Source organism: Odontomachus brunneus, unplaced genomic scaffold (assembly GCF_010583005.1).
Source record: "Odontomachus brunneus isolate Ranch 3 - 2012 unplaced genomic scaffold, Obru_v1 Obru_scaffold_096, whole genome shotgun sequence".
Classification (NCBI taxonomy): domain Eukaryota; kingdom Metazoa; phylum Arthropoda; class Insecta; order Hymenoptera; family Formicidae; genus Odontomachus; species Odontomachus brunneus.
This window is the reverse complement of record NW_022639546.1, coordinates 1,185,196-1,200,029: the sequence shown is the minus strand read 5'-3', so window position 1 is coordinate 1,200,029 and position 14,834 is coordinate 1,185,196. Positions and strand designations below refer to the sequence as shown.

General features: G+C 46.0%; 2 protein-coding genes across 4 annotated transcripts in view; one reads left to right on the top strand and one right to left on the bottom strand.

Annotated features, from left to right (window-relative positions):
* Positions 1 to 14,834, bottom strand: part of LOC116848492 (glutathione S-transferase 1-1-like) — a 165,838-nt gene that overhangs the window by 21,004 nt on the left and 130,000 nt on the right. The gene's annotated exons all lie outside the window — the stretch shown is intronic.
* Positions 5,141 to 14,834, top strand: part of LOC116848490 (acid sphingomyelinase-like phosphodiesterase 3a) — a 105,926-nt gene continuing 96,232 nt past the window's right edge. The window contains exon 1 of the mRNA XM_032824623.1: positions 5,141 to 5,769. The gene's annotated coding sequence lies outside the window, so the exon portion shown is untranslated. The remainder of the gene's footprint in view (positions 5,770 to 14,834) is intronic.

Genomic DNA, 14,834 nt, shown 5'->3' with positions numbered 1-14,834 from the left:
TTTTCTCTATGTTCTAAAATATTATTCACTCTGATAATCCAATAACGTGTTAGAAAAGACCAGTGCGCGCTCAAACCAACGAATGTTCCGTATATTTTTGTAACGCATGCTAAATTATTTGCGTTGATTCAGCTTACCATTTCGGATGTATCTCGATAACCGATATTGCACAATCTTAATATTCACTGTGAAAATATCGAGTAGGATTTGCAATGTTATAATATTGTATACATAAAAAAAACTCGTTGAATCTAATTGCATCAGTATTGAGAAGAAAAACTCGATATATACTTACATTATTGTTTCGTATTAATAATTGATATTTAGCCCGTTACTAAACAATTTATCTGAACTATCTGTACAATCGACCAAGAGAGAAAATAGTCCAAAAAGTAGAACGAGCCGAATATATTGTCACATTAATTGAAGATATTAATATTAATTTTTCACAGAAGCCCCGAATAGAAATTTATCCTACACTGAATTATCTGATAAGAAATTAACAAACGGATATTTCTGATCAAAATATCGATGAATTTTTATATCCAATCAGAATCCAAAATTTAATCAGATAATTTAAAAAAATTATGAGCCAATGTTTTTCATTAAACGTTTCCTGATTGGATACAAAAATTCATCGACATTTTGATCGGAAATATCCGTTTCTTAATTTTTTATCGAATAATTTCTCTCGGTGCATAGTCTTGTACTGAAAAAAAATGTTTGGTACTTGCAACTACAATCCCACAAAGAAATAATTACTATAAATCATAGTCAAAAAACATTTTTTTATTAAATTCTACTCTAATGTTAATGATAAATATATATTTAGTGTAGGATAAATTTCTAGTCGGGGCTTCTGTGAAAAATTAACATTAGTATCTTCAATTAACGTGACAATACGCTCGTTCTACTTTTTGGACTATTTTCTCTCTTGATCGATTGTTCAGATAAATTGTTCAGTAGCGGACTAAATATCAATTATTAATGCTTACACAAAACAATAATATAAATATATATCGAGTTTTTCTCCTCAATATTGATGCAATCGACATTTATTTACATATATAGATTCACCGACATTTTTTTTATGTATACAATATAATAATCTTATATGCATGTTATTACTATTTTACTATAAACAATATGATTGAGGTAAAAAATGACTATAATTTCGGCTAGATGAATCATTTCTTTCTGTCAGTGTGATCAGCTTGATAGTAATCAGTTATCTGTTTTGTAAAATGATGTTATCAGGTTCTGTGCGGGAAAAATTTCAGTTGGTGTAACTGAATGGAGAGAGGGAGAGAGGGGTGCAGATGAAAAATTCACTGACGAGAAATAATATCTCTGTTATCGTGACCGAAAACATTCATCTGAACATTCAGTTGCGTGAAAACGCGGCTGAGACAAGTGAGAGCAATTGGTCGAATCGAAATCTCCTACGGGAATCTTTCCGTTCCTACAATCGAGTTTTTTGTCTGGTCCACAGGCAGCACAGAAAATTCTGAACTAACAGAGTTGTTCTTTTTCCGTGCTAAGACATGTAATACAACGTGGCAATCAAGAAAAAGAGAAAGAGAGAAAGAGAGAAGATAATAAGGGGATTATTATTAATTCAGCATTAGGACGTAATCATCTTAGATAACTTAGATTAGGATCAAGCTGATCAGTATCATAGGACAAATTTCTAAAGAAATTATTAGGATAAATTTCTAAGTAAATTATTGGGAAATTAGATAACTTTAAAAAATCCTAGTAAATCTTATATAATTCCTCACTGCTTACTAATTATTGCACAGTATCAATTGCCAAGTGTTCACCAATCCCTTTCCTCACGGCGCTACAACGTGTCAATACCTTGGAAGGAATTACGACTCATAATATCAATTGCGTGCGGGATGCTTTACGCAGAATACCCTGCAGCATATTAAATTTAAACATCTCCGGGTATATTCTGCGCGGCGCGTTACTTCCGTCTTCGCAGACACGAAAGCCGGAAGTGGGTATTGCCGGCTACCCTCCTCCCTCCCTCCCTCTCTCTCCCTCTCTCACCCTCTCTCTCGCCGCTTACTAAATTAGTACCATCTCCACCCCTTCGAGGCTCTACGATGCGACCTGTTCCTTATCTGTAACTACCATACCGCCGCCACCACCACCGACCAGCATCCACTATATCATCCGACCGGCACCCTCCGCGGACCCTCACAGCCCCGACCCTCCACTCGATGCGCTCACGCATACCCGCGGTGCGGCCACGACCAGCCACGAATTCGGTCGTCGCTATACGCACCCGCCGCCGTTCGCGCACCAGTTAGACGGCTCTGCTCGGAACATATGTGCTTCGGTATTAATTTCCCCATAGTCCCTCGCGCCGATGTCCCGTGCCGCGTTTCGACGAGCACTGCGCGAATTAATGGAAAGTCGTGCGCGAATACCTCAATAATTCTCGATAACACGAGCTCCTCCTCGCGAGAACCGCCCGTTGTCCGAGCAGTGAATTTGCATTATGTCCAAAATTCCCATGAATTTAACCCTTCACAACCTTTCGCGCAAATCAAGTTACTCCCGTGATTTGATAAATAATTTCTCGCTCGTGCGAAATCTTATCTGAATCCTTTTAACAGCGAGGAGAAGTTTTCTTTGGATTTAGGAATGTACGAGAGAGAAAAAGAGTGACTATTTACCGCAACACACTAGATTGATTAAGCAATATTTTTATCACAAGGAAAGAAAATTTACGGCTGAATCTGGAACATTTCGAGAAAGACAACTGATATATCGCAGGGACGAGATTACAATGAACTGAAACATCGACAATTCTAAGTAGAGTACTGAATGAATTCAAGAGAGAGAGAGAGAGAAAGAGAGAGAGAGAGAGAGAGATTATAAAAAGCACAATTTCCACGAAAAAATGCGATTAATAAGATGCTCGTGAAAGTTCGAAATGGTCGTTAAATTTTAGCGTCGTATCTGAAACGTAAAGGGCAATGCTCCGCCTCCAAACAATCGAAATACGAGGGAGCTCGCAAGTTGTTTCTAGTGTTGTCGTGCACATAGTTATTTGCGGGTTCCGGCACAGAGCGTACCGAAAAGGACAGACTTCGTTAGAAATTCCTTAAAGGAAAAGTTTTCTTCTCATCGAAAATTTGGTCGGTAACTGCCGTCGCTCGCGACTTTTTAATTCTCAGCGGTAAATATCCCGGCGAGTTTGCTTGGAATTAAAATTGTGTTAAAGTAAAATTCGCTTCAGCCTTCAGCAGAAGTGCCGCGTGAGTCTTTCGGAGAAGCCGTGGCGTAAAGAGAAAGCTGCTCTTTAATTAATAGTGAATTATAATAAATAAAATCTTACACGCGTAAAATGTAGCGCGAGAGATTAAAATCATTTCCTTGGAAATCTCTTAATTTTAATAAATTTTATTAAATGACTTCACAGAGAAAGAGAGAGAGAGAGAGAGAGAGAGAGAGAGAGAGAGAGAGAGAGAGAGAGAGAGAGACTGCTTCACGGTAGCGCGAAGGCTTAACAAAATTTATCGCACCTAAAGAAAGAAATAAGGCGGAGCGTGATACAGCACTCGACTTTGATACATCCAGCATAAATCAAAGCGCGTAATACCTTAAAGAGAACATTTTTCACATTTTTTGTTAATGAACGAAATGCATATTGACCCCTTTTTGTGAGCTACTGATATTATCCTTAAAAACTTAAAAGAGGGATTACATGCCGAGATTAATTCTCCCACGGATTATGCCGCTGATTCTTTCAATCGGGCCATCTCCTTCTCTCTCTCCCCTCCCTCCTCTCTCGCTACTTTACCCTGACATCCTTCCCGAAGTCTTTAATAAATAGTAAAGATATTCAAATGACGCATTATGGATACGTTTCTGGGATCCAGGGCGAAATCGAGAAGAAAGAGCATTTCATATCCGGCGCGAGGGAAATTGTGCGCGCCATTACTATGCTCACACGTGGGCGCGAATCGATATGTGTATGTCGATATAAATTCAAAGAAAAATGCTATTGCGAAAACGTGGAAAATTGAACAAACGAGAAAGGAGCGGATGGAAGGACGACATGGAGAGGTACACGCGCGCATACACACACACACACACACACACATACATACACGCGCACGCTCACCCACCCACACCTCCCGGATCGGGAATATCAGAGCGGAGCGAGGATGGCAGTTAATAAAAACGTTCTAAGCAACAATGACATTCGCTACACGTGGGACCGCGGATCGACATTAGCCGGACGTTGAGTGCCGAAGAAGAAACAGCACGTCCGTCGCACACGACAACGTGAATAAACAGAAACCGGAGCGGCGACGGCAGACCCGGGTCGCGGGGGACAGGAAACGCGCTGTAGAGAGAGAGAAAAAAAACGAGAGAGAGAGAGAGAGAGAGACAGAGAAAGAGAGAGAGGAAGAAAGCAAGAGAAACGCGGAGACACCGCGAGGATACTGGCCGGAGGAGCCCGGGGATCGAAAGGCATACACTTGATTTCTGGTTAATAAAATGTTACGCGAGACATAAAGTGATACGATGATGTATCGCGAGCTATAGCATCGTCGAGGCGGGGCGCAAAGCAGGACGGGAAACGAAGGGGGTAGCAAGTCACTGTACGAGGCTACGTGTTGCGGTGGCGGAGACGCGGTTCGGGGTAGGTAGGTAGGTAGGTAGATAGATAGATAGGTAGGTAGGTAGGTACCCAGGGGTGTACGCAAAGAGAGCGCGAGCGAGAAAGGGTGGCGGGGGGAGAGCAAAGGGGGACGCGCGGGGAGCTTCCTTCTCTCACACGTACATACGTGCAGCTCGGTGTACGCGTAAAGAGCGACGCGTGTTGTCTCACGGTCACGCGTGTGCGAGGCACGTAATGGGTTGAATAGAGCCGAGAGGGCGCAGTCGCGAAGCCGGAGCCACCCTCGCGACCCTCGGCAGGTAGCGCCGGTGGTGGCGGCGGCGGTGGCGGCGGCGGCGGCGGCGGTGGCGGTGGCGGCGGCGGCGGCGGCGGCGGTACTGGTGGAGGTGGAGGAGGAGGAGGAGGAGGTGGTGGTGGTGGTAGTGGTGGTGGTGGCGGCGTCGGCGTCGGCGTCGTCAACCCACCACCGGAACACCGTCCCGAGGAGGTAGTGAGTTCGACTCGTGCCGGGTTGCGAGCCGCACACACGGTTCGCTGATCGTCGACCTCGACCGAGGGAAGGTGAAGAGAGATAGAGAGAGAGAGTTCCGAAGGGAGAGTCGCGCGACGTGAGAGCGCGCGATTTTTGTGACCACTCAGTCCGCTCAGGCCGATAGATTGCAGTTGTTCGTCCGTGCGTTCGCGAATCTCTAAGAAGTTCGGCGGTTCACACTCGGCGCTCCGTGTACTCGTGACTTAGCTCGTCGCGGCCAGGGGACTTGTTCCGCGTTGCCGTCGTGAGCGGAAGAGGAGAGCGGAGAGACGAATCACTCTCTCTCTCCCTTTCGTTCCGTCGCTCGACCCGACGGCGAAGAATGATCCGAGTCGGCCAGAAGGAACGCTGAGGACTCAATCCGGGGGTGAAGAGGACATAAGCCGTGTGAGGCAACAGCGAAGCCGCAGTGATTTATACGCCGCGATCATAAGTTTCCTCGCAGCCGGGAAAAGGGGAGAAGAGAGAGAAAGAGAGAGGCAGTGTATGAAGGTGTAGTGTGTACGTACGTACGTGTGCTCTACGGTATGACCAGCCACGAGTGAGGCCCCCGGTACCCCGACATCCATTCTCGCGGAAGCGCCACGAACACGTAAGTGGTGATCGTCGCTTGCAATTTTCGCGCTCGTGCGCGATCTTTTTATTGCTACTATCGCGAAGCGATAGATGATGAGTCCTGCCGTTGGTGTTTCGCGGGGTACAAGTCCACACAGGGTAGAATCGCTCAAGTCGGGGTACAAACCCGCTGACCATCACCCGTCGGCGAGATGTGCTCCTCTCATTCAACGGCAGTCGTTTTGTTGCGCGGCCACATCCCACTGATTCCGCCGTCGGCGGAAAGTATCATCGCGTCCGCGGCGTTTTTCGCGTCGCCCCGGGCGATCGGTACGAACAGGGCGCGATCGTGAACCGGAAAATCAGAGAGAGAAACAGAACGCGCGGAAGATCCCGACGGGGCAGCACGAGAGAGCTCCAGTATGTGCCGCGATGTCTCAATGGAGGTATAAATATCTCTGCCGCGAGAAAGAGTCTACCCGGGACTAACTAATCGAGTTCCCCTTCGCGGGTCACCCTCTTCCTCGTGCCCTTTGCTCCTTCGTGGATCGAAGGGTGGAGGTCGGAGAACCCCGTCGAGAGAGGCCGAAAATCTTCTTTCCGGTCAAAGAGGCTATTTAAAATTTCACGCCCGCGGAAGTCATGTTTATCGATTCCAGTCCCTTGAGTGACTCGAGACAGCGAGGCGATCGGAGACGCTGAAGCGATAAATAACGCTCCCCGTGAACGTAAAATTTTCCGCGTCTCTTGTGGGAATAAGAGAGAGAGAGAGAGAGAGAGAGAGAGAGAGAGAGAATGTGTATGTGTGTGTGTGTCATTTCCGGCATTTGTTGCCGGTATTCTACTCGCACTGCTCAATTGCGCTTAGAGCGCGGCGTCGACCATCCGACAATAACCGGCCGAATTTTGGGCTGTTTGCCGCAAAACCATGTTACGAAGCCGGGGGACGACGATTGCGGTTCTGTCCGCATCAGCGTTCCGTCGTAAATACAACTATAGCGGAGATCGCGGATATTCCGCGGAGGAACATCGCGGCGGATTTAATTTCGTCTCTTCTCTCTCTCCATCCCTCTCTCTCTCTTCTTTCTATGTTTCTCTGCGTCTTTTCGGTCGAGAACGCACGATATCTCGCGGGGTTCGGATTGAATCGCAAGGAAAAAACTAGGACCGTCTCCCCTTAATCCGAGCGCCAAAATTTTCACCGAGAAAGATAAAGAAGCTCCGCGCGTTTCCGGTGTGCTCAACGTTTCGATGTCCATGTATTTTTCACTCCGCACCAGACGCGGAGGAACGACGGGCCCGCAGGCTCGTTGGTTTTCATGGGGAGTGCATTGCTTGCGCCGCGACACAAAGAAATTTTTCAACTTCCACTCTATTTCGCCGAGATATGAAACCACCAAGTCCCCGACTTCTACTCTTCCACCTCGTCTCTCTTCTCCTTGCCGCGCCTCCGCCGCCGTTCGACGGTCACGAGTGTCGGAATCGCCATTTGTTTTAACACTCCACCCGCGCCAGCCTCTCCGTGTGTGCTTCCAATTCGTTACTTTCTTTAAACGCAGCGTCCAATTTACGTCGCTGCGCGCGGTGACGTAGGATTCCCGTGGAGAAATTCAAGCCCCTTCCTCCCCCGGGGCTGACAAATTTCTCCTCGCGAAACAGGAAAAAAAGGGTCGGGCTTAATGCGCGTTCTACGCTAAACGGGCTCGAGACGAGACACGGAGATGACTGGTCTCGCCGTTTCTCGTCGCCGGAGGCATCGTCGAGCCCGTCTAGCAGTTTGGTAGATAATATCCTTCTCGATCTTCCCTTCTCTCCTCTCGCTTCTGTCTCTCACCAAGGTATCGAGTTGCCCATTCGATCCGCAGTTTCGAAATACGGCGAAGTCCTCACGCGGAAGTCACACCGACAGAAATTACACATCACGCACGAGGTGCACTCATTGCTGTTTGCCATCGAGTTCATCCGCAGAACCCCATCATATTCCAGAGATCGATCGAGTTTCTTTCCGAATCGGCTGTCTACCGTCGACAAACAAGTAGACCGATGATTGCGGAAACGCGGTTGTTTGATTATCGCGCGCCGCGCACCGATCTATCGCGCGTAAAATTGCAAACGCATATCGACCCTCCTCGTAATGACGTCTCGACTTTGCACAACAGCGGAGATACAGTTGAATGGGTAGCGTAGAGCCGTTGTCGACGAGAAAGAGAGAGAGAGAGAGAGACAAATAGAAACAGGGAGAAAGATAGAGAAATGGAGAAGGAACGAAAGGGCGAGAGATAAGCTCGCTTATTTGTTTCTTATCAAACTCGCGACGCTGTTGTGCAACTGTCGGCCATCGTGTCGGCGATTTTCCGGGCGACGCCGTCGCGCCAGGACGAAACGGAAGTTGCTTGAATCGTCTAATTGGCAATCAGACGTTGCTTTGATCCCCTCGCAATTTCCGTTGTCTCGGCAGCGGGGGTTAAATTGTCCTTGGCACTGTCTATTTACGCGGCGCATTATCGCCGAGCGAAACAATCGCACGTCTCTCTGCCCCGGCCGGCCGCCCACCCTCAGTTCTCACCCCCGGGGAGAAAAGAGAGCAGCAGAGGAGAAGGGGGGGGGGGCGGAAGGATAGCAGAGAAGAACTTAAACTTTACTTTAAACGTCCTAAACGGAAGATAAATTATTACGAATCCGCGTTAAATCCACGTGGCTGTGCGAGAGCCGGGCGAAAGAGAAAGAGAGAGAGGCGACGCGACGCAGGGGGATGCACAAGGAATACATTAATGCGAAATGCGGCGCGCGTTCGCGCCGCATCACAGCCGCGCGCCACGCTCCGCTCCGCACCGCGAACGCAAAACTAACATCTGCGTTATCCTCCGAGAAACGCGAAATCGCTTAAGCGCGTCTTAAGCGCGCGGAGACGAAACTTTCGCTATATCCGTCTGACAGTTATCCGATACCTACATTACACGCCGGGATACCCGATATATTATGCGCGGACTAGTATATAATGCGCGCGGTAGGGGGAGAGAGAGAGAGAGAGAGAGAGAGAGAGAGAGAGAGAGAGAGTACGCCGTCTTCCGGCGCGCCTCGCCACCCCCGCCATCACCGGCGGATGATTTTATTTTAGCGCGCGAATTCCGGCGCGAGCGAGCGAGCGAACGGATGGACGGCGGATATTGCGCTTTTTCTTCGGGCGGTCGCGTACGTAACGCGCGCGCGAATCCCGCGGCGCGAATGGAATCGCGGGCGATTCGACGTAATGATATTACGTGCCATAAATTTCACGCGTCAGAGAGAGAGAGAGAGAGTAGGAAAAGGGAGAGAGGCAGGAAGGTGGAGAGAAAGGGGGAGAGCGAAAGGGAGAGAGAGATAGAGGCGGTAACTCTTGAACATCGACCGATGTGCCAGACGTGCGTTGGCCTCTCGCGCGCGGGCTTTCATCCCGTTACACGCTCTAATGTGCGCGCGTTGCGGCTGCATCTGCCAGGCCGTCGCGACATGCGCCGCACTGAATTCGCAGATACATTCCGCTCCGGCAGCTTTGTGTAATTAATTGACGTTTCCGTCAACGGCATCTTTCCGGGGGTTGCCGAGTTGCCGTCCGGCGACCTGCCCCGCGGCGACCGTCACTCTCTCTCTCTCTCTCTCTCTCCCTCCCTCTCTCTCCTCTCTCTCCTCGGCCTCGCCGTGACGGTGACTTATCGTTAGCTGTCCCGTCGAATCGAACCGCGTCGAATCGTGCGGGCGGCTCGCAAAAACGGCGGGCGGCCTGGGAATTTGCGAATTCGACGTTGCGCGTCATCGGCAACCGAGACACGGAACGTCCTCGCGTCTGTGTGTCGCGCGGCTCTTTTCAGCTCTCTTACTCGATTATTTCGCCGACTTCAACGGAATATCGAGTAAAGTAGCGGTCCTAATTATGAGTCACTTGAGGTTAGAGTAACTCCCGTTCATTTATATGAATTGGTCCACAAACATCAAGAGGAACTGTTAATATGGATACAAGCATCATGGTTTTAAAGCAAAATAATTAGACTTCAAATTAATTCATTCTATATTCAAGGAGAAATAAACAGAAACGTTTGAGAGCGAGTTCCAATTAGTCAGCAAGTATTTTCGTACAATGCATCTAAATATTGCAATAAGTTGCCGTGTGAGACTCATTCGGTCTACTCTTTCATTATTTTTCATGCTGCCGCGTTGCGATATTGCTGAACACCTTCCCGCAGTATAACTTAAATTTAGATATTAGAATATAATAGTTTAGAGTCAGATTTATTTTTGGGGTCAGTGTAGACTAGTTGAGTTAAGTTAGGCATTAAAATTAACTGAAAAATTGTTGTCTCACTATTTTGTCGCATTTATTATGTATTTCTTCTTTTTTATATAATAATAATCGACCAATAAAATATTATTATTATGTTTCTACAGATTATACGATAACAGATTATACGATATCCAATTTTATATCGATAATGCCGGTATTCAAATTGTTTTGATCTATATAAAATAATAATATAATACGTAGCACAATCTGCTAACAGTTTTATAAATTGAGTTACTAAACCAAATGAGATACTCTAAATTTTTTTTTAAATGTTAACAATGCTCGCAAAAGTAACCTTGGAAGGCAATGGTAAGAAAACTAAAAAATATAAAAATATTTCGTCCGTGTTGTAATCGTAATGTGTACTTTTTTATTATATTAATGAATCAAACCAGAATAGGGTCTCGACTCATAATCATCACTTTATTAGGATTAATTCTGCAGTTTTCTCTGTCGTGGGAAAGATATTTATCTAAATAATATAGAGGTAAAGAGAGCTGGAAAAGGGGAATTAGGTCCGTCATGTTGCGAGTAGACATTGGGAGCATCTTCTAATTCCAATACAGGAGCAACGACGTATCGAGCTTGTGTCAGCCGGCGGTGAGCTCGAATTACTTTCGCGCTGACACACGACATGTCACGTTCGATCACGCCGAGCACGTGAGTCCTGCCTCATAACCTAATTTTCCTATAGACAACATCCTGCCGTCGAAAGCCGCGGGAAGAAAGCGGAGACTGCCAGTAGTTTACACGCTTGACGAAAACACTTCCTCCGTGTGACGAGTGTCTCAGGAGTGTGTTGTCCTATACATATATATAATTCGACTTCGGTAAAAATTTCATAATGCACTTCCCGGTTAAAGCCCCCGTCGGCGCAGCGGTGGAAAAAGAATCTCTTCCGGGACTTCGAGAATCCCGTCCAACTCCGGATCGAGTTGGTTGATCGAGTCACTGGATAACAACACTTTTAAGATCCCCTCCCTCCCTCCCTCCCTCCAACTTTCCTCGACTAATCTATGGAATTTTGGCTCGAACGGGGATCGTGTCCTCGTGAAATCTCGCGGGAACTTTCCGGGGCGTCGGGGTTATGATGGAATTTTGATAGACTCGCCGCGGTCGAATGAATAATACTCGCCAGCTCGGAAACTGGGCCCGGTTCCTACGTACGAAAACGCGGCAAGGCGCTTAAGCCGCGCGCGAATTTCCGAAATTTCCCTCGTCAACGCTGATGTTCGACACTAATTATTGTCGCCCGGCAACATTACCTCAACACGAATTGGACAGATGAATTACAGCCGCGATGATGAACGCGCTCGAAATTAGATCGCGCTAATGTTGCGCCTGACGTTGCGCTCGTTAAAAGTGGAAAACAACACTTCGCAATATCCCCGAATTGTCCCAACCGAAACATTCAACAGAAAGAAAATAAAGACAAAGAATGAAAGAGGAAAAGAGAAAAGGAATAAAAAAAAGAAGACAACACGCGAGCATATCCATCAATTTTGGGGATTTTCAATTCCGGCTCATTTTACCGGCGCAGGACCGCGGGCCGCATATCCCGCGAGCGTAATCGCTGTGAAAATGCAGACGGATTGAAATGTATTTTAAGGGAACGCGCGAGATCGAACGCCTAACTTTCGGAAGAGGGCGGGGATTAGTTGAAAATATTTTTATAAATGGCTCGCGCGCGCTCGGGGAGCGCGAGAGCTCGTCGGTGTTTCTCTCCCATCTATCCACCGATCGCGCAAGGCTGCCGTACGAGTGTATTGTGACGGAGTTGTGTATTTCGCGCGCACACCGCTCACACATCGTAGATTAACGCCGTCACGATTGGCACGTATAGGTGTCGTTGCGAGGGGAGGCGGGGAAAAAAGAAGCAAGCAGAATCGCATATGTTTTTTTTTCTATTTTTTTTTCTATTTTTTTTCTTTTTTTCAGAAAGAAAACAAATGCACGCGCGATTCCCGTCGAAATTCTCTTATTTCAATTTCTCCTTCATTCTTTGCTTTTTCCTTCTCCTCCCTCTATATTCCAAATGAGAGTAATTTGTTAAAAAATGTTTCGGCACGGTTCCCCCCCTCTCTCTCTCTCTCACTCTCTCTCTCTCTCTCTCTCTTCATTTCCCCTTTATTCTCGACGAATTAACTGCGATTTGTAACCCAACGCGAGAGCAATTGGACAAATGCGACGTAATTCCCACCGCGTAACGCTAAGTATAACGTTACGATGAAGTGTGAGCCGCGGGGACTGCTTGCAGAGAGCAGTTCACCGTAACGTGTCTTAATTCTTTCGCTAAAGCGTTGCATAATCGCGCGGGAAGAATGAAAATTGATAGAAGGGAGCGAGCGAAAGGGCTCGATAACGCTTAAACTAATCCGGATATCGTGGCAAGGAAAATTCACACGTAACGACGACGCGTCCGCCCTCCACTCCTCCGTGTCGCTTCTCTCCCTTAATTCGTCCTTTGCTGCTTTTCCTCTCGCCGGGGATCGTTATTGAGAGCGCTATTGCACTATTACGCGCGCGTATTTTATCGCAAATCGAGAATTCCGCGCGCTACAATATCATCGCATCGCGACGGCGCTAATTCTCCCGCGAAAAGGATCCTTAATGCTAGTAAACGTAGCGATTTCCCTCCCCGCCCCCCTTTCCCCCCGGTAATTCGTTCGCGCCCGTCAGTGCAACTGACGTCGTTTTCGCTCTAGAGACGTTTAGATATTATTTCATTTCTCGCGCGCTCACCGAGACAGCGTCTCGAGAGGTGGAAGGAAATTTTTCCCGCTGTACAGGCCGCCTCAGACTTTAATGGCCAATTTGCGCCCGGCGAGCTTTTTGCGTGGCCCGGTGATTTTGAGACCGCGAACGCATCCCCGCTGATAGCAGGCGAACAAATCGAATGGCCTTCAATTCATTCTCCTTTGTTATTTCCGCATTTTAACGACGAAACACTCGCGGGGCAGGACAGCAGTTTTCTCTTCTCCGCCCACACCCTCGGCACGCTTTGACCATTAAAACGTGGATCGCCCTGTATCGCGCCGTGGCGCTACCAACGTCTGCCTCGGCGCAGATTCGCAGGAAGATGGAAACCCGATTCTTGTGATTAATTTGAGTTTCGGATTAAGGACGATTTGCTCGACGCACTCGATCTCGTTAATATTTGATACGAAAATGACGCGAGAGAGAGAGAGAGAGAGGGGAAGGGGAAAGAGAGTGGAAAGGAGAGGGAAAGAGAGAGACTGCTGGAAAAAGAAAGAAAGTATTTACTAATATCTTGGAGTATATTAACACCTTAGATATAATAGCAATACGCATAAAGACGCCAAAGTAGATAACACGGAAATAATATTATTAATCAGCGTAGGCCGGAAAACAGAAGCGAGTGATGGTCATTTATGTCAATAACTAAAGATATACACAGAATATTCCAGAACAGTCTACGAAGTAGACTGCTCGTGAGGCGCTTCCATAAAGCGGATTGAGGTGAACATAAAAGTCCTATACCTGTTTTGCGATACTCGCAATAAGTCTCGAGATATTAATCAAACAAGATTGATGAATGATCACGCGCGATATGGAGTAGATGAGCTATAGTGGCGATGTGTGCTGTCGCGCGTCTGTACATTAGGTCAAACTGAATAGAAGAGTCCTTTATCATTTTGCGAACAACCACGTAGACTTTTAGCTATCAACGAAAGAAAATTGTGCACATGATTATGCGCCATAATGCATTACTCTTCTTTAATTAATAATTAAAAATCTATTTGCGAGGTGGCAGAGGACGTTTTTCTTCAGTTTGACCTAATGTACGAATATACAATGGCAACTCATCTACCATATCGCGCACATTCGCGTTCGTTCACCAATCTTCTTTAATTAAGATCTCGAGCTTTATTGCGAATATCGCAAAACGGCGTGGGACTTTTATGTTCACCTCGATCCGCCCTAGCGTTCCCACAAGCGTTTCGTAGACTGTTCTGGAATATCATATATAAGAAAATAATAATCTATATAGAGAAAGAAATAATAGTCAAACAAGGAAACTCACACAGGTGTCCGTCTTCGATTTTCATGAACTTGTAATATGTTGTATTTTAGGTCAGAATAACAAATACGTTTTTTTTATATGTGCCCTTTCGCAAGTTTAGAGAATGCAATATCCCTTTGAAAAAAATCAGTTTTTTTTTCATTCAAAGGGAACATAATGAAAACTATAAGAGATAAAAAAAAAATATTTTTAATAAAAGTTAAATGGTATGAAGAGTACTTTACAGAAATTATTTGAAAAAAAACTTGTTTTGTTAATATTTCCCCCACCACTTCTTATTATAATTATTAAAGTAATAATTAAAGTACTCTTCAAATCATTCAACTTTTATTCAAAATATATTTTTCTATCTCTTATAGTTTTCATTATATTCCCTTCGAATGAAAAAAAACTGATTTATTTCAAAGGGATATTGCATCCTTGTGTGGGTTTTCTTATAAGTAAAATAAATAATCTATATAGAGAAGGAAAAAATATAAGAGCAAACAATGTGAGAGAGAGAGAGAGAGAGAGAGAGAGAGAGAAAGAAAAAGAGAGAGAGGTTCATTTATTGTATGCTCTGAAACATGATCCCCTCAAGCGCATAGATTACAGAAATGTAATATAAGAATAAAAGCAAATAATATTTTGAGAGTGGTTTATAATTCACAGATTAATTGACATGTCAAAATCGTGTGCAGAGAGAGAGAGAGAGAGAGAGAGAGAGAGAGAGAGAGAGAGAGAGAGAGAGAGAGAGAGA